Source organism: Motacilla alba, chromosome 1A (genome assembly GCF_015832195.1).
Source record: "Motacilla alba alba isolate MOTALB_02 chromosome 1A, Motacilla_alba_V1.0_pri, whole genome shotgun sequence".
NCBI lineage: Eukaryota > Metazoa > Chordata > Aves > Passeriformes > Motacillidae > Motacilla > Motacilla alba.
Window position 1 is genome coordinate 64,686,189 of NC_052031.1, and position 24,961 is coordinate 64,711,149.

Consider the following 24,961-nt stretch of genomic DNA (forward strand, 5'->3'; position numbering starts at 1 on the left):
AATGAGCCTGTTATGAGAAACTGAGGGACTGAAGACATGCCTGGTTTTGGTTTTTTAATTCTCAGTCCTGATTTTCATTGTTACAGCTTTTCCCTTGCAATGTAAACCTTACCTGCTGAGGAATGTTGTGTGATTTAACCCAGAACTCTTTGTAACACACTGCAAGATTCCTGAGGGAGAGGTAAGATTGGACTAAACCAGGGTATTGTGAGTAAAATTTGTTGCACTCAAACTTAGATGTCAAGGAAATACAAACTTCCTCAATGCAAGTTCACAGCATTTTTGGAATAATTTCCCCCAGTAACTTCATCCCACTCAAATGAACCAAAAATGAAACAGATCAAGAGCAGGCAAACTTTGAAATAAATAAAACTTCTTTAATTCAATTTTTTCATGATAAAGACTTTAAAAATGGTAATTATTTTGCAGGCAGTTATCAAAAATCTACACTTAAAATCTAAATTTAGAGCTATTACGGACAGGATAGCAATAATTGTATCTAGACTTACTTTGCTGGTCTCAGAAGTATATCTCAGGAGTGTATTTTATCTCGTTTCTCTGTGAATTAAGACACTGAGGTTGTTATGCTGCCTATCAGGGAAGGCAGTAGGTTGTATAGTTATCTCCTGATTGGGGCAAAATCACTACCCTGAAACCACACAACCTACTACCTCATCCTGTTAGAGCATCACGTGCATCTTCTGAAGGAAACATTTCACCATGTGTCAGTAAATTACCTTCTCACTCTCCAGCCCACACATTTCTTAGCCTTAGAAAGGCCATGTGTGACCTCAGCCCTTCCCCACAGCTCCACCTGGGAGTCAGACAGAACTGGTGGAGGGACTGCAGAGACAGGAGAACTGCAGTGGCAAACATTGTCCCTCCCAAACTAGCAATATGTAATAAAAAAGTGAGTTAAATCAGTGCCCAAAACTGACTGAAGAGACCTCTTACTTAGGGTTCAAGAATTTACCATTTCCAGGGCAGAACACGACTGACTGGGAAGACATCCTCTCAGGGTTTTGTCCAGCTCATCCCTTTGGAGTTTCTCAAACAGCCTACACCAAGTGGATTTAAACAGCTGCTGAATCAAAAGTACCATTTTATGGTTAATATGAACAGAGATGCCAGAAAACGAGGGAGAGATGGATCAGCTGTTTCCAAGTGGCCACTCCCATGGCAGTCCCAGCCAGCCGCGCGTGAGCAAATCCACTGCGGACCGGGCTGTACCTCTGTGTCCTGGCACTCACACCCCACCTGCTCGCCAAAAATGCCAGAAGGAAATGGCTTTTGAGCCTGAATGGGAAATACAGGAATCTAAACACTCTGAGGACATTTGTGTACAAGAACCAAACATGTAGACAAAGCCAGAGAATGGTACAGTTGAAAAATATCTGTGTTGTCTTTTGGAGACATCCAGCGCTGACATCACAGCCACTTCAGGAAAGACAGTAGATTGTATAGTTATCTGACAGGCAGGGCATAGCCCTAAAACTATACAACCTACTACCTCACCCCAAAGGACAGTCACATTCTGATCACAGGAAGCACAGGCTGTATTCCCAGACATCTGCATTGCTCAGTGACAACCTAGAAGACAAAAAACTCTGGAGACAAATGTTAACAGTCTTGAATTTGAAACAGTTTGCTATATACCATTCAACGTTCTGCTTAATGAGCTCCAGTTCCACATTTGAAATGTTTAATAGATTTGCAACTTGTGAAGTCATGTCAGTGACAAGATACACAAGGGAAAGAGGATACAGCATTCATTTTTAATAACTGCTCTTGTGTACTCCCAGCTCCTACATGACTGTACCTTATCAAACCAGTTTGTCACTTTGGGAAAGGCATCACTATGACTTAGAATGGATGCTGACTTAGAGGGATTGTTTAACACGCTTCCAGATACTTCTCCAATATCCTAATGGGGAAGAGCTGAGGTTACGTACATGAATTTCCCAAGTTCTGCATAGTAAACTGCAAAGACTGAGCAATGAATTTGTCAAGACTGTGAGGAATTGTGGCCTATCAGCAATACTCCTAACTGAGCAGTAACCCAGCTCTGAATTAAACAAATTAAACACACCTCACTGTACCAAATTAAACACACCTCACTGACCAAATTAAACACACCTCACTGTACCACACAGACCTTGGTTAGGGGGATTAGCAGAACTGCCACTACAGCATCAGCTTTGGCAGCCTCAAACTTCTGCTTGAGTTTGAGGAGGTTGTTATTCCCTGCCACCTGGTTTGATAGACAACAGCACTTCCTATTCAGAGTGGATATAAAGAAGTGGGAATAACTGAGATATCAGTCTGTATTCTAATGTAAACACTGCTTTAACAAATAAGCAAACTTTTAAAACGAACACCCTACCTTAACCAGCGAACTAACCTTTTGCTAGTTAATTAAAGAGCACAATAAATGCTGCATCCATCAGCCCCACTCGGATCAAGGAGAGCTGTTTCACTCAGCAAGTTTCACCCTGAGGTCACTTGGTCACACTGCAGGGGGACAGACACCATCTGTCCTGGCTTTCAGCATCACTACTGCAGGGATCTGAAAAGACAGGAGCAAGACAAAACACACAAATCTCAACTGCATTTCACTGCACACTGAAACAATTCCAAGGTGGGTGAGAGCACGTGCAAAGCAGAGGGCAGCTTCTTTCTCCAGGAGAACCATGCACAGCACCAGCTTTCCCATTGACCTGGAACTACCACAAGTACACCATGGCCCACCACACCCGACTCAAAGAGACAGGCAAGAGAAAAGTATAGTGAAAAGAGAATAATATTTTATTAGATTGACTTGAATATTAGAAGCATCGCAGAGACAGGCAGAGAGAGGTATCAGGTACACCTTCAAGGAACAAACACTTTTAAACAAAGCAGAGAAGGAAGGAGAATGCAGATATCTGATCAAACTGGATATCAATGTGTTAATCTATAAAGGACAATGTTATGCCATCACTGTCAAAGATCATTTCACTGTAGTGGGCTGAGACCATGTAGAAAGAGGTCACTGGCTGCTGTAGCTGCACATGGTGCCATTTGTGGGACAAAACAGGACAGGTGCAACTCTGACCATGCTGAGATCACTGCAAGGAAGGAAACACGGTCCAGCTCTGCATTTCACCTCTTGGAACCTCAAAGCCCTTGCAGGCCAAAAAGGGTGATGTTCTTTCAATACCACACTGAAGGAATACCTTGAGAGACATCAACATTTCATCAATGTACCCCCCAAACTGGTACCACAAGCCATTCTTAACCTCTATAAAGAACTCCTTTGGAAACCTCTCCAGCAGAAAGTCTGACAGTCTTCTCTATGTACTTAAGGGTTTTAAATCTCAGAATTTTCTGAGTACCTGCTTTTTGGCATGGTCAATTTACTCTCCCAATAATCCTCTGAAAAAAACCAACCAAACCCTACCCTGTACTCTGTTTTTTAGATAAGACATTAAAAAAGAAACAAGCTCATCATGTGTGCAATCAGAGATCTCTGTTTTTCCTGAGCCGAGAATGTGAAATGGAGCTAAACTTCTGTGCAGTTTCAGCAAGGCTGGATGTGTTGCACAGTCACCTCTCAGAAAGTGTTTTCTGTGTAAAACAAGCCCTGTGCTTGTATCAACAGAACAGTGTTACATAATATAATTGGAGGAAAGCTGAGTATTGTGTGAATTCAAAGTGTGACTTTTTGTAAGCATCTACTTCATAGTGGAAGGATAAAAACAAAGTAGCCTTTCAGAATAGCAGCTCTTTATGCTGGCTGGTCCAGTGAAACCAGTTCAAAGAACCAGGCTGGCTCTAAAAGGATACATTCACAGTAGTGAAAAGCCCAAATTATCCCACAGACCCATCCAGCTCCAATGACAGGGAGTTCTGGATGAAGAACCTACACTTACAGCTGATCTCAGTGACTCTAAGAGACAGAAATATAGATTGAAAGAAAAGCAAGATTCTGGAGTATGTTCTAGGGATTGACACTGCCTGTCTTTAATATATCTGGACTTCACTTACACTTCTGGGGGCAATACTAGGTGAGATACTGGAAAATGTTCATCCCTGTTGAAAAAAGGGTGAACTTGAATTAACAATTTCTAAAGGATACTCTTATTTTCTATGATAATGATATTAGAGATTCTGTTCTCTAGGTGCTGTGCTGATATAACGTTGCCTTAATGTGTATTTCCCCACAAAAGTAGTAGTTTTTAAATTCATAATGATATTGAGATAATTACTTGCAAAGTACCATAAACTCTGTGTAACACTATTTTCTATAAGATCTGTTATTATGAGTATTAGTAATACTCATTAGCAAACAAAAATGGAAAAGAATGTGTTTTATCCTAAAATTAATTAGTCTTCTGCTCTCACAAGCTGCCCATAAACTTATTTTAATTGACTAGATCACCAAACAAGGATGAACTTTAAAATACTTAATGAAAGAAAAATTCATGTTCATTTTCCTTCTGTGAAGACGACAGGCACAAGAAATAGCTATCTGGCAAGAATTATGTTTCTAGTTTAACAGTTGTTTAATACTAGGAAAAATATGACATTTCCATATTCCAACTCTCACTGAAGAACATCTTGGAACTGATGTTAATAAGTCACTTTTCAAAAGGCAGGGGGCCAAGTCTGCTGTTTCTGTGATGTTACAGGAAAGCAGACAGTTTGAAAGCAGGGTTTTATATCACTAAAAGCCTTACTAATGAACAGACTGGGACAGCACAGAACAAGCATTCTGAGATTTCAAGGTACCTTCCCCCCAAAACCTTGTGAGGATTTCCAAAGGCTAAATGGCTCCCAGGAAGAAGGAAAAGCCCTGGGTGTGTGCTCTTGGAGCACACTGTGATTACCAGGGAAGAAGAGGGCTTGGAGGCTCAGGCACCTTCCCCAGCATGGCCGGGGGTCTGGATGCAGGCCAGGCCAGCAGTTCCCAACCTCTCTGCATGCAGTGATGATCTTCTGGCTTCCCAAGTGAAGCAGAGCCCCAACTCTGCTCTTACAGGCTGTTCATTCATCGTTAGAAATGTCACCTGTAAGATTGATCTGGGGGCCACTCAGGTCCAACCCTAGCTCTGGACCCTGGCCCTACAACCTCACACAGGACAAAAGTAAAAGACTAGAGGGGCTCTTCTCTGGGGGGAAAGGGGAGAATGGACAAACCATGCCATCAGTGCAAATTACCAAACACCCAGTGCAAAAACAACAACTAAATAAACTATTTAGTGCAACACAACAGTCACCAATGGGTTTGGGAAGAGCACTGTGGGGAAAATGGCTGAGGATGTGCCAAGGTGGACACTGCAGCCCAGGGAACCAAACACTCCTGACCAAATTTCAGCAGGGCTTGGATCAGGCACAGCTGCCACACCCTTCTTCTGGGGCAGGACTGTGGCAAAGCAGCATTGTGGCAAGTAATCCTAGAGATTTGCTTAGAGGATGGAAGGATTCAGGATTTCCTTGGATTTATGTATGATAAACTCCACACAGTGTATTTTAAAATATTTTTTAAACTAAATATAACGAAAATGACACTCTGCCTTCATGCAGCATGCAAACTTCAAGAAGAAAAAACACTTTACAAACACAGATGTTTGTGACTCCTGTGAAATACAACATGTACTGCAATCTCACTAATTACTTAAATACAGTTGCTTCTAAAATGGCAAACAATTGCTCTTTCCCCAGTCGTGAAACTTTCCTGGAATTTGACAATACAGGCCAGATTCTGCCAGAACTTCAGGCAGGTACAATGGGAAAAACTCACAGGAGCAGACCTCCACAGCCTCCTCCATTCAGAGGAGATGCACAGGATTTTCTAAGGTTCAGTTCAGGAGGGCTCCTCCTCTGCACAAGTGCCTGTCTGTCTGTCTGTCAGAGCATTAGCTGTGTCCAGCAGCTTGTTCACATCTTCACCTGGGCAAGAGCGAGGCTGGGCTGTACAGGGGAGCAAATGGATCTCTCTGTCCCTTGTGATAAAGCACAAAAGGGGGGTGAAGGTTTGCTCACCCATGGGTTCCTCGGTGCTGGAGCACTCAGGTGAGCTGTCCTCCTTTGCACAAACCACAGGCACACTTTTGCAGGGAAGCATTTTCCTCAGATTCATCAGGGAGATTGCTTTTGAGAAGGGGAGCGTTCACACACTATTGAGATCAACAGTATCCCCTCCCTTGGCCTCAGTGGCTTTGAAGGAGGCCCTGATTACCCAATATAGCACAAATTATGAGATAGAGAGTTCAAAATGGCACTTTTGGATATGTAGTAAGCTTACACATCAAAAATAATTTAAGGGCCAATGACTGTTTTCATTATCTGTTAAAATCACAGAATCACAGAATTTTTAGGTTGGAAGAGACCTTTAAGATCATCGAGTCCAACCCATGTTCTAACACCTCACCTAGATCATGGCACCAAGTGCCACATCCAGTCTTTTTTTAAACACATCCAGGTTATATAAATTTTATTCACCCTTTCTTTGTTACATAGAACATCAGAGGCAGTGCACCATGGCTCTTTATTAGAAACAGTTTTATGTACTCAGTGAAGCCATTGTCCTTATTGAACTGTTTGCAAGTATTTGAGAAATAGGAGCAGCCATGAAATGAGTCAGAGCTCTCTGGCTAAATGTCTCTGAGCTCTGCAGTAATTTTTGTTTGTTTCTGAAATCTGAACATTTCATGTATGGGGGGAAAAAAAGGCAACAGAACGTTACGACATTTAAATACATCAGCTTAAATAAGTCCATCTCCCATACTGTAGCCTGATTACCATCCAGAACAGCACAGGAACTTCCTCACTCTTCTGTGGAATCATGCTGAAGTCAAGGAAATTCCTCCACAGAAACGACCTTCCAGAGAAGTTTTACAATGGTTATCAGAAAATGGGAAGTGCTAAATGTCACCTGCTCTAGCTCCTTGACTGGCTGTAGGGAGGTCTGACAAGCAGCAGATCCAGGGAGCTGGGGCTGGGTGTGCACCAAAGGTGTTCTGCATCACCACAGACGTGTTCTACAGGTGCTGTGTTAGCATTTCAGACACCTTGTGTTCTGTGAAATGCCTGGAATGTTAAACATGCATTAGGGGAAAGATTGTTTTCCATCAAAATACACCTCCTTTTTCTTGGAGGTGGGACCATGTCTCCCGCTTAGGAAAACTGCAGCACCTAGACTGACAAAACAGTTGTTTTTCTATTGCATTTATCTCTGTGTTTTGCTTACGTACTATTCTGAACGCTAAAAAGCCACAAAAGCTGGTATTCCAGAGAATGATGAAACACTTGATGTCTCAAAACCTCCACAAATACAGAAATTAAACCAGGGCTAAGCACTGGCAGCTCTGTATGTTGCACTTGTGACCTTATGCAAATAAACATTTAAGGAGATCTATTTTCTGAAAAATAAGCTGTGAAAGACACGACAGCACTGCTCAGTGTGTTACAAGCTATTAGTTTTGTAGGACTTAAAGATCAATCTCCTGTTTTCCTGGCATAACTTTCCATCTCCTGGCTTCCCAGCTGAGCTGCTGTGCTTGTCCCCACTGTATCCCTGAGCTCTCCATGGCAGAGATGAGGAGCCCCTGATCCTAATGCCCAGAAATCAGGGCAAGTCCAGAGTCCAGGGGAGGTGAAACCCTTTTGGAAATGGCAAATCCATCAGGCAAGTGAGATACACCTTATGAAAACCAAATTTTACAGGTACTCTTGCTATCTTACCATGGGTAAAAGCAAAAGTGCAAGGGCTAAATTATCTGGGAAATGAACCCAGCAAGAGGAGATGAAGCTGTGACAAATTAGGGATTGTTTTTTATTAGGAAAAGAACAAAGAGACTGTGTCAGGTTTATTTTCTCTTGGCAGATGGAGATAGCAAAAGGGACATAGAACACCTCTCTCACAGTATTTCCTAAACATTCCTCAGTTATCTCCACGCTCCTGGAAGGATTGTATTCATGCAGATCACACAAAAATGAAATGTTAATGACAACCCCCACAAATACTCACTAATTTTAGGATGTTGAGCAATGGATCTTATATTTGAAAGAGCTGAGCTCACCTAACTCAGCTGACATCACCTGTATTTGCCTTAACATCTCTGAACACAAAACTGGACACTTAAACTGATTATCCTCATCTTTGACTTGGTATGTGATGCCCAGCTCTCCAAAACTGCACCTTTCCCACTCCCCCTAAAGCCCTGTGAAAATAAAAACCAGGCACAGTCAATGATGCAGACAACAGTCAGAATCACACTCTTCCATCTCTCCAGCTAAATACTCAGCCATCTCACCAGCAATTATTTGAGTGATATTTTTAATTCTTTTTGGATGGAAAAAACACCTTTACTACACAGAAAATCTTAAATAAGCCATTTGAATTTTAAGTCAAGTGGATTTGGCTTTTTAGTACGTGCAATTCATACAGTTTCACACCTAACCTATGTCACACCACTGAGAAAGTGCTATTCTTTTCAGTTCCTTATAGAAGCTAGAAAAAACGGAATAGAGTCACATCTTCTTAAAAAAATGCTATTCCCAATATCAATCCACTAATTCCTTTATGGGAAAACTGAATTTTCACTTTGAAATTGATTCAGGTCCTTGAAAATTGTTTTTCTTTAAAAAGACATGAAATAAACTAGTAGATGCAAATCCTAACTTAATTAAGCACCAAGAGGGAATGTCTATCAGGTTAAGCCTCAACAAGAAACTAAAATTCATTCTGCAGAATGCAGCCATGGCAATAATTATAGCTGGTAGAAAAATGACTTCTGGCCTTTTTCCCATGAGGCTTTAATTTTAAATTTTAGCCCTTATGAGATCAAGCAGCTGACAAGTAGGAGTGGTCTGGGAGCCAGGAGTAGGTTAAAGCTCCAAATAAGCTAATGTTAGTGGATTTAGACTAAAATTCTGTATTTACATCAATGCACCCTTACATTTGCCATCACCACAAACAGGATAAAGTTACTTGAGTGCTCTTGAAGAAGGAGCTTCATATGATGGCAGACAAGCAAAATCCATCCTTTACAGACTGTTCCATTTGTGATGATCACTGCAGAGCCTGCAGCATTTGAAATTGTGGATAACATTGTATGGAAAGCTGGCATGAAATCACTGTTCTGTATAGTATGTTTGTTTTACAATATTGTTAAAAGCCTAAAATTCATTTCTGTTGCAGAACAATGTTCTGGGGCCTGGACTGCATTTGGGGTTGAGCCAGAGAGCTTGGGTCAACCTGACAGTAAGCCAGCAGAGGGCTGGAAGTCCACATGCACTCACACGGAGAAAGCATTTCTACAGGCATTGCAAACCCAAGCTGCAGTTTGTTTCTGCTTACTTTTGGGGCTTGGGGAGGGTGTGAGGCTATAGATATGATCAGACAAGCCTACTTGCAAGAGCAGGTGTTATCCCTAATCCTGTTAAGCATTTTTGTGTCCCTGTCAGGGGACCTCCAGGACTCTGAAACTAGTGAAACCACCACTTATCGAGTTCCCTGGTTTTTTTTAGCGACTATTTTTCTTTGGTCATCAGCACAGATCCCTGTGCACTGCAACAGCTTTGTTATCACCCTGGCATGGGATGGTGTCTCAAGCTGTGTTATGATTTCAGAAGCACACGCTTGTGCTTTGCTACAAAACGGCTACAGACGGCTACAGACGGCTTTGCTACAAAACGGCTACAGACGGCTTTGCCTCTGCTCTGAGCAGTTCTTTTCCATTCCGAGCGTTCCAAGGACACTGCCCAGAGCCTCACGCACACACTCGCCCTGCCCAGCTTTACACGAGCCTTTCAAAAGCAAGGGTGAAGCACTGAAAACTCCATTTGCACACAGGGGCCCTTCTGCCCACCTGTGCCTGCATGCTGAGGGGGAGAAGGCTTTTGGAGCCTTGGGGTGAGTGGGCAGTGCTGCTGACATGGCACAAGAGAATTCCTCGTGAATTCCAGGCTTGGGGCTCAGCCACCCAGCACTGCCTGTGCTCAGCTCCACACAGCCTTCTCTTTTCTCAGATGACTGTCCACAGATGGACACCTGTTGTGATGCACTAGGTTGTTTATTTGGATGCTGCACTGGGTGTTGTGTTATACAAATGTTTCCCCCCTTTCCTCAGATGGTTGTTCCCTTGGTAAGGTGGTTTGTCCCTTGTAGCCCCTCCCTTCGCCCCTCCTCACTGGTGTCCCCTTGGCTGTGGCCTTCCGTCCCCGCCTCCCATTCCGCAGGTATAAATGTCCCTTGAGTTTGGAGCTCTTTCTCTTTTTCCACCTGGAAGCTCTGTGATGCAGACGTCCCCGTCCACCTAATAAACAGGACATCAGAACCACGTGGAGAAAGAGCGCTTCTCGTCCTTTACTTCGTCCGTGTAGGATCCGTGCGGGCTTAAATCCCAAACTAGCCGGGGGGATTTACAGCCCGAAACCCACGGGTTCCTTCAGACACCAGTGTAAGTTTGTGTACCTAAGACTAAAGGTTTCCCTGGTTAAACATTCATGAGTGGGCTGAAGGGCTCTTTGCCAGAGCTCCTCGGTGTGCTGGGCTCTCCGTGTCCATTATTCAGGATGCTGTTGCTACAGACCTGAATTTTACATAAATGGAAGTCACAAGAGAACTGTTACAGGGAGCAACCAGAAAAAGCACAGGGAAAGACTGCCTTGTCAGTTGGCATTAAAAACACAGCTCAGTATTACAGTATTGCTGGTTGTGAAGCTTCTTGGGAGTCAAAATATGCAACGCATTTTCTCTGAAGAGTAAAAAGCTGAAACCTAAAATCTTGTAGATGGTCTTTAGAATCAATTTCTTCATGTCCTGTGCACAACTCCATTCCAATTCCCCACATATGAAAAATACATAACCTCTTAGCTCCGAATTCATCTACCTTACAGTTCCTTTCAGGTCCTGTTTAAAATTTACTAAATTCTGTCTTGGCTACCATGTAAGTTATTGTTCTGTGCCTGCTCAGGCATGACAGACTCTAGAATTTAAGATCTGTTGTGCCAGGAGCAGATTAAACCTCCTCTGAAGACAGAAACATGCACATTACTAGTATCAACTGAGAAATACAGCAAGCAGACTTGCTGCAACTGAAATAATTGATTCCTTTCCCCTTATCAACCCAAAAGATAAGAGCCATATAAAAGTACCTGTTTTTCTATCTCACAGCATTTGTAGCAAACACAGTGGACAGTATTTCAATATTTTCCTGTTGCAGAAATAAGCTTTAGGCACAGAATCCATGACATGTAAATTAAGATATACTTCACAAGACATATCTTAGTTGTGAAAGTAGGTCATGCATTTAAGGCATTTCTAGACTCTTGATGTAAATATTCTGAAAATATTTTTGCGTGTATAGAATAATATTTTAATTATTTATCAGACTTCATTCTCTAAGAACACTAGAGGAACAGATATTTCTAGGAGTCCTCATAGGGAAATAAGTACTTCTTGCAACCTTTTACAACTTTATGTAGTGCACATTTTTTTCTTAATGGAACTGCATGCTTGAAGCACACCTCAAAAAAAGTTAATACAGTAGAAAAAGTTATTGTGTGAAGATCCCAGACTGCACAGGGAGCCTGACTAAACAATAGCACGACATTTTCAAACATTTGCTACCTTGTATTATTTTGGGACTCTTGGAATTTCCTCAAGACTGCTGTTGGGTATTTGTTCACCTGCCTATGAGCAAGTTATTCCATGAACAAAGTTAAAGAGGGGGAAAAAAAAAGAGAAGAAAGCTAGAAAACAATAGAGTCTATGTATTTGTGATGTGAATTGAGTTGCCAGGCCAGAACTTTTATCAGGAGAATAAAAAAAAATCAGAGGCAATTTAAATCAGCACCACTATCAATTTATCCACTAGGTGTCACAAAATAATCATGCAACCAGACGAAAAGCAATTATATGTAAAATGTGTCAGTGTACTACATCAATGAAGTGCTGCTTTGAAACGAAATCTGTGATAAGAGCAGATGCAGGGAAATGTCATGGATCTCATGAATATGCATAAACTGTCAGGAGTGTATGGGAACCTGAGCCATGACACACAAAAGCTGTTGCTAACCATGGTGTACGTCATGTAATGGAGTCACATACAAGCATGTAAGTGTTCCATTAAAAAAAAAAACCAACAACTCTTCCCAAATCCTAAAAGCAGTATTACCACTCCTCAGAACTGCAAGATTTATGTGTCTTGCTTTTTAATGCTCCAGCTACTGGACAAATGTATTGTATCAGATTCTCTACATATACGTAAAAATCCCTCAATACTACAGGAAAAAAACGCCAAGGAAACAAGTTCTGAAGGCTAAAACATATGAGGAAGAAAAACATAAATATTTTATCAATATTAGTATAAAATCACCACAAATGCCAAGCATTGGAACTGGCAATAACATGTGACAGACACTCCTTAGATCAATACTGTTCTTTTGGAAGGGCAGGGTAGAAAATTACCAAATGGTTCTGTAGCCATTATTTTCTAGAAATCAACCTCTCCTGCATAGGCAGTATTTTTGCTCTTAAATATTCGTGGACCATTTTAAATTCATAATTACATGAACTCATCCAAAACACTGAGTCCATGTAAGGATTAAGGCTGGGCTGTTGAAACAGGCACCTTGGTTTCCAAAATGGTTCTTCAATAACAGTAACTTTTCCTCAGAGTTGCATAAAATTTTTATGGGCCAAGTAGACTCCAGTGTGCATTTATCATTATCTGTACATACACATAATACAGACAATTAAAAATGCTGTAGTCACTAGCATATACAACATTATGAAGTAGAACAGGCTGGTTAGATAAGAAGAAGAAACTTATCCTGGACATTTTTTATCGTCCAAACATAACAGTACCAGGGCTCTCTATGCTTTGCTGCCAAGTGCCATTGCATAAAACCAGCCTAAGCAATGTCAAAACCCCTTCCCCCTTGTGAGAGATGCAGTAAAGGAACATATGGCCTACCAGGGCACTGTATGTTTATACTGCAGTTTGTATCCTGGCTGTAAAAAACAGGCTTTTTCAGGATGTAAGCAAGCTCATATGATAAAGTTCAGATATTTTACATAGTCTTTCTCTGTAAGATGAGCTGTATAAATGTCAGAGCCGGTCAACATTTTCCAAAGCTTGGAAATACTTTCTTACTTGGTGACCATAGGGAAGCTTTTCATCTGTGCAATTTTCCCTCTTTTTTTCAGCCACTCAGTTAAATACTTGCGCTGCCAGGAACACAGGTACAAAGCTGAGAGAAATACCTTTTGTTTGTTTGTTTCCAAAACTACCATAACTTAATGTGTATATGCTAAAGAAATCTGATATTGTGAAATACACTTTCAGAAAAACTCAGAACTGTTCTCTGGGGTTCTCCCCACATTAAAACCATTATCTGACTTTAAAGAACCCTCCAGTGATGCCCATTCAAGCTGGCAGATTCAGAGCCTCCTGAAGTCAGTAAGAATTTTGTTATAATGTAGCAAAGCTGTGATTTCCTTTAGGCAGAGCTGTACAGAAAATTGCTGAGGTTACTATTCATTACATAAAACCCTGACTCTTTGATCCCAGAAGGTGAATGGGCAGATGTACAGTATTAGTAATTCCACCTAAGGAACTTACGTTGCTCCTTTTTGGTCTTTCAGTGGTCCAAGTCTGCAATATTTTTTTTAAGTCCTTGTTGTGAAAGAATCAAAGAATGACAGAATAATCCAGGTTGAAAGGGGCTCCTGAAAGCATCCAGTCCAACCAGTTCAAAGCAAGTCTAATTAATCAGGTACTGAATCTTGGACGCCTCTAAGGATGGAGAACCCACAGCCTCTCTGGGCACCCCTTCCTGCCTTTGACCACTCTTTGGTTAAAAGATTTTATTTGTATCTGACTGGAACTTCCTTTGTTCCAACTTGTGCCTTTCAGCCCTTGTTCAATTGCTGTGCAGCTCCGAGAGGAGCTCCAGCCTCTCACCATGTGCTCAGGCAGATGCAGGCAGCACTGCAGCTCTCCCCTCTGTGCCCTCCCTGCCTGGACAGAGCCAGCTCTCTGTGCCCTCCCTGCCTGCACAGAGCCAGCTCTCTGTGCCCCCCCTGCCTGCACAGACCCAGCTCTCTGTGCCCTCCCTGCCTGCACAGACCCAGCTCTCTGTGCCCTCCCTGCCTGCACAAACCCAGCTCTCTGTGCCCTCCCTGCCTGCACAGAGCCAGCTCTCTGTGCCCTCCCTGCCTGCACAAACCCAGCTCTCTGTGCCCTCCCTGCCTGGGCAGACCCAGCTCTCTGTGCCCTCTCTGCCTGGGCAGACCCAGCTCTCTGTGCCCTCCCTGCCTGCACAGACCCAGCTCTCTGTGCCCCCTCTGCCTGCACAGACCCAGCTCTCTGTGCCCCCTCTGCCTGCACAGACCCAGCTCTTTGTGCCCTCCCTGCATGCACAGACCCAGCTCTCTGTGTCCTCCCTGCATGCACAGAGCCAGCTCTCTGTGCCCTCCCTGCCTGCACAAACCCAGCTCTCTGTGCCCTCCCTGCCTGGGCAGACCCAGCTCTCTGTGCCCTCCCTGCCTGCACAGAGCCAGCTCTCCCAGCTCTCTGTGCCCACCACTGCCCAGCTCTGAGGAGCCTGGTGGCACTGCCTGGCTCAGTGCAGTGAGCTCTGACAGTGCTGGTGCCTCTCTTGCACAAGAGTGCTCCCAAATTGGACACATCATTGATCAGAGGGATGGAGTAGCTCTGCTATGGAGAAAGGCTGAGGGAACTGGGATTTTTCAGCCTGGAGTAGTTTTGTGGTGACCTCACTGTCCCACCACCTGACGGGAGCCCTCTGGAAAGACAGGGGAAGACTACTTATAATGGCCTGAAGTGACAGGACAAGGAGGAATGGCTTCAAAGTGAGAGAGGGCAGGGTTAGATGGGATATTGGGAAGAAATTGTTCCCTATGAGGGTGGTCATGCCCTGGCACAGGTTACCCAGAGAAGCTGTGGCTGCCCTATCCCTGGAAGTGCCCAAGGCCAGGCTGGACAGGACTTGGAGCAATTTGGGACAGTGAAAGATGTCCCTGCCATGGCCAGGGGTTGGAACTGGATGAGCTTTAAGGTCCCTCCCAACACCATTCTGTGATTGTAAGGCAGTGCTGTGAAGGGGGAGATTCACTGCTCTGAGCTCTGTTTTGCTCATGCAGTCCCAGATGCAGTTGGCACATGGCTGGGGGGTGTCAACCTGTGCATCAGGACAGATCCTTCTCTGCAGAGCTGCTTCCTACACAGCTGCCCCAGTCTCTTTCATTACAATCCCACTGACGACAGTATTTACACCATTTCTCAAATTATTGATATTAATAGGTTTTATATATTTTTCTTTTAATTTTGTCTGTCCTAGGCCTCACTCGGCCTTGAAGTGCCATGAGTAGAACAGCTTAGGTATGTGAATGTACAGCAAATGTGCTTCCCATTAGCTCTTAATGCCATAAATCTAAAACCCTTGATACTACTGTTAGAGCAGTGCTTCCACTCAAATCTTAAAAGAAGCTTTAGACAGGATAGTAAGACTAAGCAGCCACACAAGACACTTACTGCTGCCTAGGACAGGCTTGCAAATGCACATGGATCAGAGGTCCTGCCCTTGTGCATCACTATTTCACTTACAATGGAATCATTTGAAATTACATGAAGGACTACAATCATATTCTAGTATCATTTACTTTTTCATACCCTCTGCCACCAGAAATATGCTTAAAAATGTCTTTCCAGCCCCAAGTGAACTATTCTGGGAAAGTTTCCATTTAGATGAGAACATTTACACTCATAAATACATGATATTTTTTAAGCTTAATTCAGTATGAATAACTGGTTCAACCCGGTGTCTGCTCATGAGTGAGCAGTTGGAAGGAACTGGTTAATCATTGTTTGCCATCAGCTTTGGAGAATCAGCACTGTACAGAACCTTTTCTGCAGCAAATAAAACCACAATGCACAAAGAGCACTAAAGGAAAATCCTGTTTTCAGCTATGGGGTGTTTCATCAGATTTCTTGGCCAAAAATGAAGGCAGCCCCTTTCAGGTATTTGTTGTTCTCTCAGAAAGGCTCTGAGTTTTCTAATCTCTCCAGTCTGTTTTATTAAAACCAACTCTAAGTTCTTCTGAACAGACAAGCCAGGACATAAAACACTATATTGAGTCAAAAAGCACATTTGCCTCCTCACAGAAAAACATCAACATGAAAAACTGAAATTGGTTGACTATCTATGCTGCTTTCTTGGCTCATCTTCCCCATCTGGTGTGACTGACAAATGCTGTGTCATACTTGGAGAGGAACAAAATTTCCATTTTTAGATTTTGGAATCCAGGAGTTCCTAAAAAAAATAATTTGCTTCAAAATGAGGAAAAATATATGTGAATGATGTAAAAAGGTTCCACTTAAACACAGAAAAATTGCTGGGAAAAGGCACTTCCTAAACCGAGGTTTTCTTTAAACACACATTCCTAACAAGTGGCAAAAAATATCAGAAGAAATGCTGAGCATGAGAAAATCAGTACTGCTAGGCTCACTCTGATATCAAAGATCTAGCACTGGGGGCCATAATTCAGGTTATTAAAGTCCTTTTTCAAGATTGATTAAAGTTCAATTTAGAAACATCAACAGGAAACCCAGACTCCAATGTTTTTAATATTGAGAGGGCCGAAGACTGCAGTCTTCCATCAGAAAATCAAAATGTGTTCCTCCAGGCCTTGCAAATACTGAGCTCTGAGTGTATTCAGGCATTCAAAAAACCTGCCAGTGAAAAATATTTTACCTTTGAAAAACTTCTTAAAACAAACAATTGGAAATGGTCCCTCTGACTTCTTGCTCCAGCCATAAATTTCAATTATGCTCCTTTTCTTTGCAGATTTCCTGGGGTATTGAATCATGGAATCACAAAATGATTTTGGTTGGGAGGGACCTCAAAGCTCATCCAGTTCCAGCCCCTGCCATTGACAGGAACATCTTCCACTATCCCAGGTCACTTCAAGCCCTGGCCTTGGGCACTTCCAGGGATGGGGCAGCCACAGCTTCTCTGGGTAACCTGTGCCAGGGCGTGACCACCCTCACAGGGAAGAACTTCTTCCTAATGTTCAATCTAAACCTACTCTCTGGCAGTGGGAAGCCATTCCCCATTGTCCTGTCACTCCAGGCCCTTATCCAAAGTCCCTCTCCACCTCTCTTGGAGGCCCTTTGGCACTGAAGGGGCTCTGAGGTCTCCCCAGAGCCTTCTCTTCAAGCTGCTTTACCCAATGTCTGGGGAGACCTGCTGTTGCAGATTCCTGAGACTTGACAATCGCTTGCTATTTGAAATAACTGGTACCAACAGAGGATTTAAAAAGAGATTATCCAGTAAGCCTTTGGAGACTTTAGGGTTCCAGACTCAGTATGGTCTAATGAGCACAACAGGACTCTCTGACAGTCCTATAGGGATTTTCCCTCTGTTACAGCTGGCAGTAAGAGAAAGAAAGATTTAATTAGCACAGAAGAGCTGCATTGCCTTCCAAGTACTCACCAAAAAAATCTTTGGAACAGGGAAGTGAGCAAGGTGGGAGAGAGGAAGGTCCTTTGGGTATGCAGAAATTTAAGTGAGCTGGATTAATTTACCAACTGGACCACGTATTTCTTTCGTGATCTTGAGCGACACTTAGGTCAAGCTTTCAGAAAAATAAGCTCAGTTCTACTGGCTTCTTTAGATGCTAAAATAACTCATCAGACTTAACAAAGGCAAACTGCAACTCAGCTGTCAGGCTCTCTGAAAACGTTACAAGCTGACCCACACTGAAGACTTCTAAAGATCTGTTGAGGTTATGCATCTTAAAGTATTCACAGCTGTGCTTCACTTCCTCACCTGTAAAATGTTGTGTTCCTCCTCTATGTTCTGAGAACAAGTTTGTAATGCCCATGAAGCAGCTTTGAGAAGCCTCAGTGCTCAGATCATATCAGTACCCAAACTGACACAGGGCACATGTGCCACAGGGACCATCTCCTGCTTCTGGCTTTGACAGGAAGGGAACTGGGATTCTACAAATCCCAAACTCGTGATCACAAGATGCCACAGATGCCAGGGTAGGTTGCTCTAAACTCAGTGAGGAGTCTGGCTGTTAGTTATGGGAATGAGGAGGGCACTTTTCACTCCTCTTAGCAGGGACTAGTGCCCCTTCTAGCATGTGTCTGTATTGAGTTCATCTGTTTGCTGTGAAGGCTATTAGACAGTATCTCTATATAAAGCAGAGATGTTTAGGTCAAGACCTCACTTTCCTTTCTAGATTCAGCAATATTCTTCAACAGCCACAGGATACTTAACCAAACAATTCCGATGCTGGTTTTGAGAGATGAAAACTATGTCAATACAGTGTATTGACAATCTAGTGTATCTTCAGAGTCCTAACTGTGTCTTAAAATACCCTGCATTACCATAAATGTCTCTAGCTTGCTAAAAATGTAACTAAAACATTGGACTTGGATGCAGTAGGATTAATGGGCCCACTCAAGATCAAGCTCCCGGCATTCCAGATCACCCGTGCAGCATTCCCTCAGAAGGAACACAAGTGTTTCTTGAACTTATTATTCCAGAATAATTTGCTTCTCATTGAGGTGAGATTAATACAGGTGAAGACATGAAATACCTGCAAAAATTCTCTCTTTGATCACTCAGCTGGATCTAGCAGAAGTTGAGGGTCAAAGGTCTTGCCAACAGGAATTCCACACAACTGATTCCACATCCTGCAGCTGTTTCTTCTGAGAAAGACCTGTCAGGAAGGTGCATCAATAGCTTTTTCTGCAGGCATGAAAGAGGAGGGAAAGCAGGTTAATGCTAGAGTATCACCCTGAAGCTGGGCAGGAATCAGTATCATCCTTAAGCTGGGCCCAGTAAAACATCTTATGTGGGCAAGTACCTTCAGCCTGTATCTATGCCAAGACACAGCTTAATAGGGCTGTGTTCTTGTAGACACAAGACAAGCCAGACAGAAGAAGTCTATATTCTGATTTGTTCCTGTGGACATCTCCACAAGAATGTCTTTGGTTGAGGATCATGTATTTATATATATATATATTTGCCATAAAAATCAACGGCCTTTCTCTAGTACTCAACTCATTATTGACACTCCCCACTTCACCACATCAACATTTATTTGAAGTATCAGTCATAGCATCCCATCAAAATTTAATAGCCACTTTCTATAATTAAAGCATATTAACTCTTGGTTTCACCTCTGCTAAGGCTTATCTTTCTCCTTCTTTTAAAATTCTAATGATATTAAAAATACAACACCTTTCTACAGCATGACTCAGAGTTGCATAATATTTCTTTCTTCACCTCATGGGAAAGGAAAAGAGATACAAACAAAGGCAGAAGAATTCTCTACCCAAGTCTATAGCTTTAGACTGAATGCTGAGTGTCAAACCAATAGGGCTTTTAAGAAAAATGTCAACAACTGTAACAGTTACATAAGACATAGTTGGAAAAATACTTTGCAAGGAAAAATGACAGATTCTGTCACTTGAGAAGATGATTTATACTTCAGCTTTAGAATGCAAGCATGTGACCTGACATTTACTAAAGAAATCAAAGAAATGTTGAGCAAGATTACAAAAGGCAAAGCACTGAAAGCACTGATTGCCCTCTACCAGCAGCTCCTCTCTGTACTACAGGAAGATCTGCATAGTCTTCCTCTCAACATTATGCAAAAAAATAGAAAGGGAGGTCACAACAACAGCTCTCCCTGTTGTCACTTTGTGCTGACTTGCTCCAGTTATGAAGGCCATCTGGTGCTGTTTGTGCTGCCTTTGTGCCTTGTGTCTCATGTTCTTTATGGACAAGAAGGATTCACAGGTCACATCAGCTGTGTTTTAAGTTTCTTTGCAACAGAATTTGATGGTTGAAACTGTGCATAAGGAGTGTACAGCTGCTGGTAACAGAACGTGGTGAAAAGGACACCAGGTTCAGGGGTGTCCAAGTAGGAAGAACAGCAGGTCAGGTGAGCTGGGCTTCCTTACTGGTTCTATCATACACTTCCTCTAGGACTTGAAGTGGTTACATAAGCCCTTGGGGCTCAGTTATGTCACTTGTTAAATGGTGATCATAATTCCCTATCTCACAGTGATACTGTAAGGCTTATTTGTTAATGGGTTCAACTCAATGCTGGGCAGATGGTCAATACAAATTTTATGCATCATTGAAGCAACATTTCACCTCAGGACTTAAGTGGCATATAGCCTTGTGCTGGTCTCTGAGCAGGCACTGGATAAATATTAAACATTCACTTTACAGAAAATGTTTGAGAGGCACGAGTTGTTAGTGGTGCTGATTTTGCATCCCTCAAGTTACAAATTTTCAGGATGACAAATGTAAAAGGACACATTCTTCAAATGCAGTGCAAAACAGGTTCTAAGTGCATCTCCTTGTAATGGTAATAAATGAGGAAGAGAAAATGGTAACACTGCTGAACTGAGCATACAATGATTTAAATGAGGCCATGAAATAAGCACTTTAGGTCTCAAGAATGACCATTGATAGTATCTGGAGGGATTTAAATTTTAGTGTTGGGAGAAGAGTTGTTTTTACTGGCCTCAGCCAAAAAACCAATTCATTGAATGTGACTGCCATTTACCTGCAGAAACACAGCTATAATTCAGCACAGTAATGAGTTTAAAGGTGCATCTCAAAGATATTTATAACCAAAAAAATATTTGCTTTGCTTAGTGTGGGAAGCACACAGAAGAAAAAAGCTCTTTTCTGAACATCTTTTTCAATGTTTCTGAGGACTATTTTTAAACTTTATTGCCACAAGTAATGTACCATGAAGACCTAAGCACCAGCAAGAAATGAATCTCCAGTGTGATTACTATGCATAGCTTGAAATTACCTCTGCAGAGATGACCAATCTTCACTTCTTTAGTATTTAACTTGGTTCCCCAGTAAGTCATTCTTTCTGTTCCTAAAGAGAGAGAAAGAAAAAAAAATTGGGTTATCCTTATGATGGAAGAAGTGAGGAACAGACATACAGATATTAAATGCAGCCATCCAAAGTCTTTTCTGCAGGTGAGGACTGTGTTTCAGAAGAAGGCCAAATTTATTTTGGAAGCCTTAATTGAGGGTAAGTAGGGCATGAATGGCACTTTGTGGAGGGATGACTTAACCCTCAGGGAAGCACTATGAGAAGTTCCTGAGACCAGTCAATTTAATAGCTGCAAACCTTGAAAGCTTTGAGTAAAAACGTTTCCTCTACTTTCATAGCCAAGTGAGCTTAAAGAAAATTTACCAGATAAAAATATTTCATTCTTTACCCAGTAATACCATCCTTGTTTTCAGACATTTAAAATTGCTATACCAATCACCAGTAGAAAGATTAATTGTGGTCAGATTAACTGACCAATCATGGACATCAATACATCAGGTGTAAATCACTCCTAAAATGTAGCATTCAGCAGTTTAGTCTCAGTAGCCAAGGACACCAACATTTTTGATAATGCATTTGTGTCAGTAATACCTTCACACATGCTTTGTAATCATAATCAAGTACAGAAATGACTATCTCATATAAAAATACATATAGTATGGTGAAAAAAAATTCCTGGTTTCTTGCATTGTGGTGGTGGTAGAACTATGGGGGACCTAAAAAAACCCACTCCCTCAAGTCCCCACTATGAGAAGGGGAGAGAAGCTGAGATTCACAGATCCCCACGGTGTGGATTAGGGTGAGATAACACTCAAAGTCCATAATAACACTCAAAGTTCATAATAAGCAACTGTAATGGCACAAATATTATAAAATAGTGACCCCATCACAACTGTATCCATATAAGCTATGCAGAAACACCAAATTTAGTGGAACAAGTATTCAGTAAACATTAGCCCTCTTAACAATTATATCCACTTAAACTGTGCAGGAACACCACCTGTAATGGAACAAATATTCAGTAAATGTTCACCCTCTCACAAGTGAAACTGACCCTGAAATGGGCTCAAGGGCATGGTACTGATTACACCAAGGTTGTGGGTTCCATCCCTGTCCCACCTCTGGAACTCTCCCTTGGGGTGCTGGCTGAACTCACAGCGCAATAACCTGGGCCTCATCCCTTGCACACTCCACATAAATTACTCTGGGTCACTCCAAAGAAGTGATGCTGTGATTGTTCTCTCTCTCATCACATCACATGCTAAATCTATTCACTTCTTACTGCTTCTACATTTTTCCCAACTAATTCCGCTGCTGTTTTATGAAGAAAGGTTACTTTTCTCCACAACAGCCTCAAAATTTGTATACATGTAACAGCTCATTCCAAGTTAATCTTCCTGAAATACTGCTTTCCTCCAACAAAAGATACCTCCATTTTGGCATTTCTCATTCTTTGACCACCATAACACCCATGTGCTTCACAACTCCTTTCGAATGTTATCCCCCAACCTCACAGGAGGAAAAATACTGCCTTTGTTTACAGAACAGAAAGGCAGAGACAGAGAGAGGATACAGCTCACTTTTACTGTCTCAGTTAAGGTGACAGGATCACACAGAGTGTCCAGATACAGACAGGGTCCTTCAGAGAGAAATCTGCAGTACATCTCTAACATACATACCCTGAACCAACCCCTTAGGAGCCTCTTTTTTCTCTCTCCATAGCAGCAGCTTAGGAATAACAATTACCTACACATGCACCTAAATTAGATGTAAATGCAAGTGAATATTCTTTTCACTGCCAAGCCTGAGAGCAAAGTCCTATAAAGACTTAAGCATCCTAAAAATTAGGATTGGGTTACCCACTGTGAGATGATCCCTGGCTTTGGAATGAAAGGCAGTAAGGCACCAGAGTTCCCCACACAATCTACAAGGAGAGGTAACAGTCTGCTTTATCTCTCTCAAAGCCAACCACCTTGGCACTGCTTTGTTTTGCTTTAGTGGTCAGAGACCACCTCCTCTTCCTCAGCTCTGTAGGTGATGTAATGCTGTGCTCTCTATTTAACTCACTCTGACATGTGCCAGTACATCTGTGTACCATTCTGAACAGCTGAAAGAATTTATTTTAAATTGTCACTCCGTTTGTTAATAAAGAAGAAAAATGCATGTGTATATTTTTCCTTAAAATAGAATATAGGTACTGTACAAAAATGTACACAAAAATAATCTTTAGTCTCAGTCAGACATCTGGCCAATGGGAACCTATAGGCAGAAAAAAGTCCAGACACAAGATGGGATAGAAATGGTACAGATAAAGAAACTCTTCAAACTTGACAGCCTTAAGGCTGTACAGAGTATGTGTTGGTACAGTGCCACACTGAGGTTTTATAGACATGGTTTGCAGACTATTCCATTATTACAGTAGGCTACAATCTTGCAGATGTTTGGACATGAAGGACTTTTCTCAGTCATGTCAGTGTTTTCATGACTGCGTCTTATTAAATTTCTTCTCCAGAGAGTTAATAAGAAAGCTCTCTCTACCTTAGATTGGCTATAGAAGAGCAACAGTTGCCAGATATATTTCTGCTGAAACATGAGAATGCACAACAAGAAACATCATATTAAACTTTCATCCTGAAATGCACAATGCCTGTGCTCCAGGGCCTTCAAGGGCTTGCTGAAATATGGAACTCAAAAAAGATATGTTTATGTATTAGTCTGAAAGGGGGCATTACTGAACATCAGGAATATTGTTCCCAAACAACAAACATGATCTTCTTTAGCAAGAACTGTGTTTTAATGTTGTGAGTAAAAGCAGAAAGAGGAGAATAGCAGGAACATGTTAACTACGGTCTTTGAGGCAGCCAAGTGACCCGGTCTGAGAGTCAGAAAACTAATGATAATGCTGGTCTAGAAAAGAATGTGGAATTTCCTTTGCACTTGGTGTCTACACACCAAGACAGTTAAGCTCAAGTCTACATCTAGTTTTGGCCCAGAACCACCAGAGCTGGTGCTTCCTCACTAATGCAGTGCACCAAAAGAGGGCCCTAATGATAACCTCAGCCACTAAAGGCTGTCACTGGAAATCAAATGTGCTTGGTTCAGCTTAACCTGGGTATGAACTTTTGAAGGCCATTGGCATAAGCCACCCTTTACCCTGGCGGGTTGCAACAGAACAGCACTGCTGCTTTAACTCATGATTATTGAAACAATTCTCTTACACATCAGTGCAGTGATGAACAGCACACGTAGAATTGACACTTGGTGTCTGCTAAAATGGAAACCCCCAGCTTACTGCAGAGCAATGCAAGATGTTTCCTTTGTGGGAAGAAAGGAGGAATTATCTTTGTGATTGATTAACCCCCCAGCCCAACAACATGACTGAATGCAATACCACTGAAGAAGGATCTCCACGAAATAGCACCACTGGTCCCATTTTAGGAAAGTGTTGGCTCTTAACCTTTTCTGGAACACTCAAATCTTTGCAAAAGACATTCGAGGTGTAATAACTACAGTTATTTCCTGTCCCCATAAGCTCTACAGCCTGACTGCAATTTTACTAAAACACTTTAGTGCAAAATGCAAATTTTGGTGACATGATGCCACTTCAACTAACAACAGAAAATAACTTCTACAATCCAAGTCCTCAAAACACAGAATCACATAATGTGCTGAGTTGGAAGGGACCCACAAGGAGTGGGACTCATCAAGTCCAACACCTACAAAAGCTACAGAAATGGGGTTTATGCTGAAATAATATAAAAATAACCTAGGCAAATCAAATCCATTATTGAAAGAAGCAGATTACTGAAGTTATTAAGTGTAAGTTAGTAATTAATTGCATTTGAGCATTCTTGTACTTACTGTCCCTGAAGATGAATGCCCTTACAAATAGATTATTTGCAAATGGCTGGAACCCCTGGGCTTAGTCCCAGACCTGTCTGGTGTTTGTGCTGCAGCTGGTCCCTATGCCCAATATGTGACTGTGGACCCAACCATACAAATCCAGGCTTTTGCCTAAGAATTCTCTGACCTGTTGCACCTACAGTCCAGGGGGATTTTCCACAT

The 24,961-nt window shown here is 42.1% G+C and overlaps 1 long non-coding RNA gene across 21 annotated transcripts in view; it reads right to left on the reverse strand.

Moving 5' to 3' along the window:
• Nucleotides 1-356: 356 nt before the first annotated feature.
• LOC119707810 overlaps nt 357-24,961 on the reverse strand; it is a 242,900-nt gene continuing 218,295 nt past the window's right edge. For 19 of the 21 annotated variants that reach the window (XR_005258880.1, XR_005258881.1, XR_005258887.1 and 16 more), the window contains 3 exons: nt 20,864-20,935; nt 18,623-18,774; nt 357-2,566 (listed from right to left, as the gene is read on the reverse strand). This is a non-coding gene — a long non-coding RNA (uncharacterized LOC119707810). The remainder of the gene's footprint in view (nt 2,567-18,622; nt 18,775-20,863; nt 20,936-24,961) is intronic. The other 2 variants (XR_005258879.1, XR_005258874.1) reach the window with 1 other exon arrangement.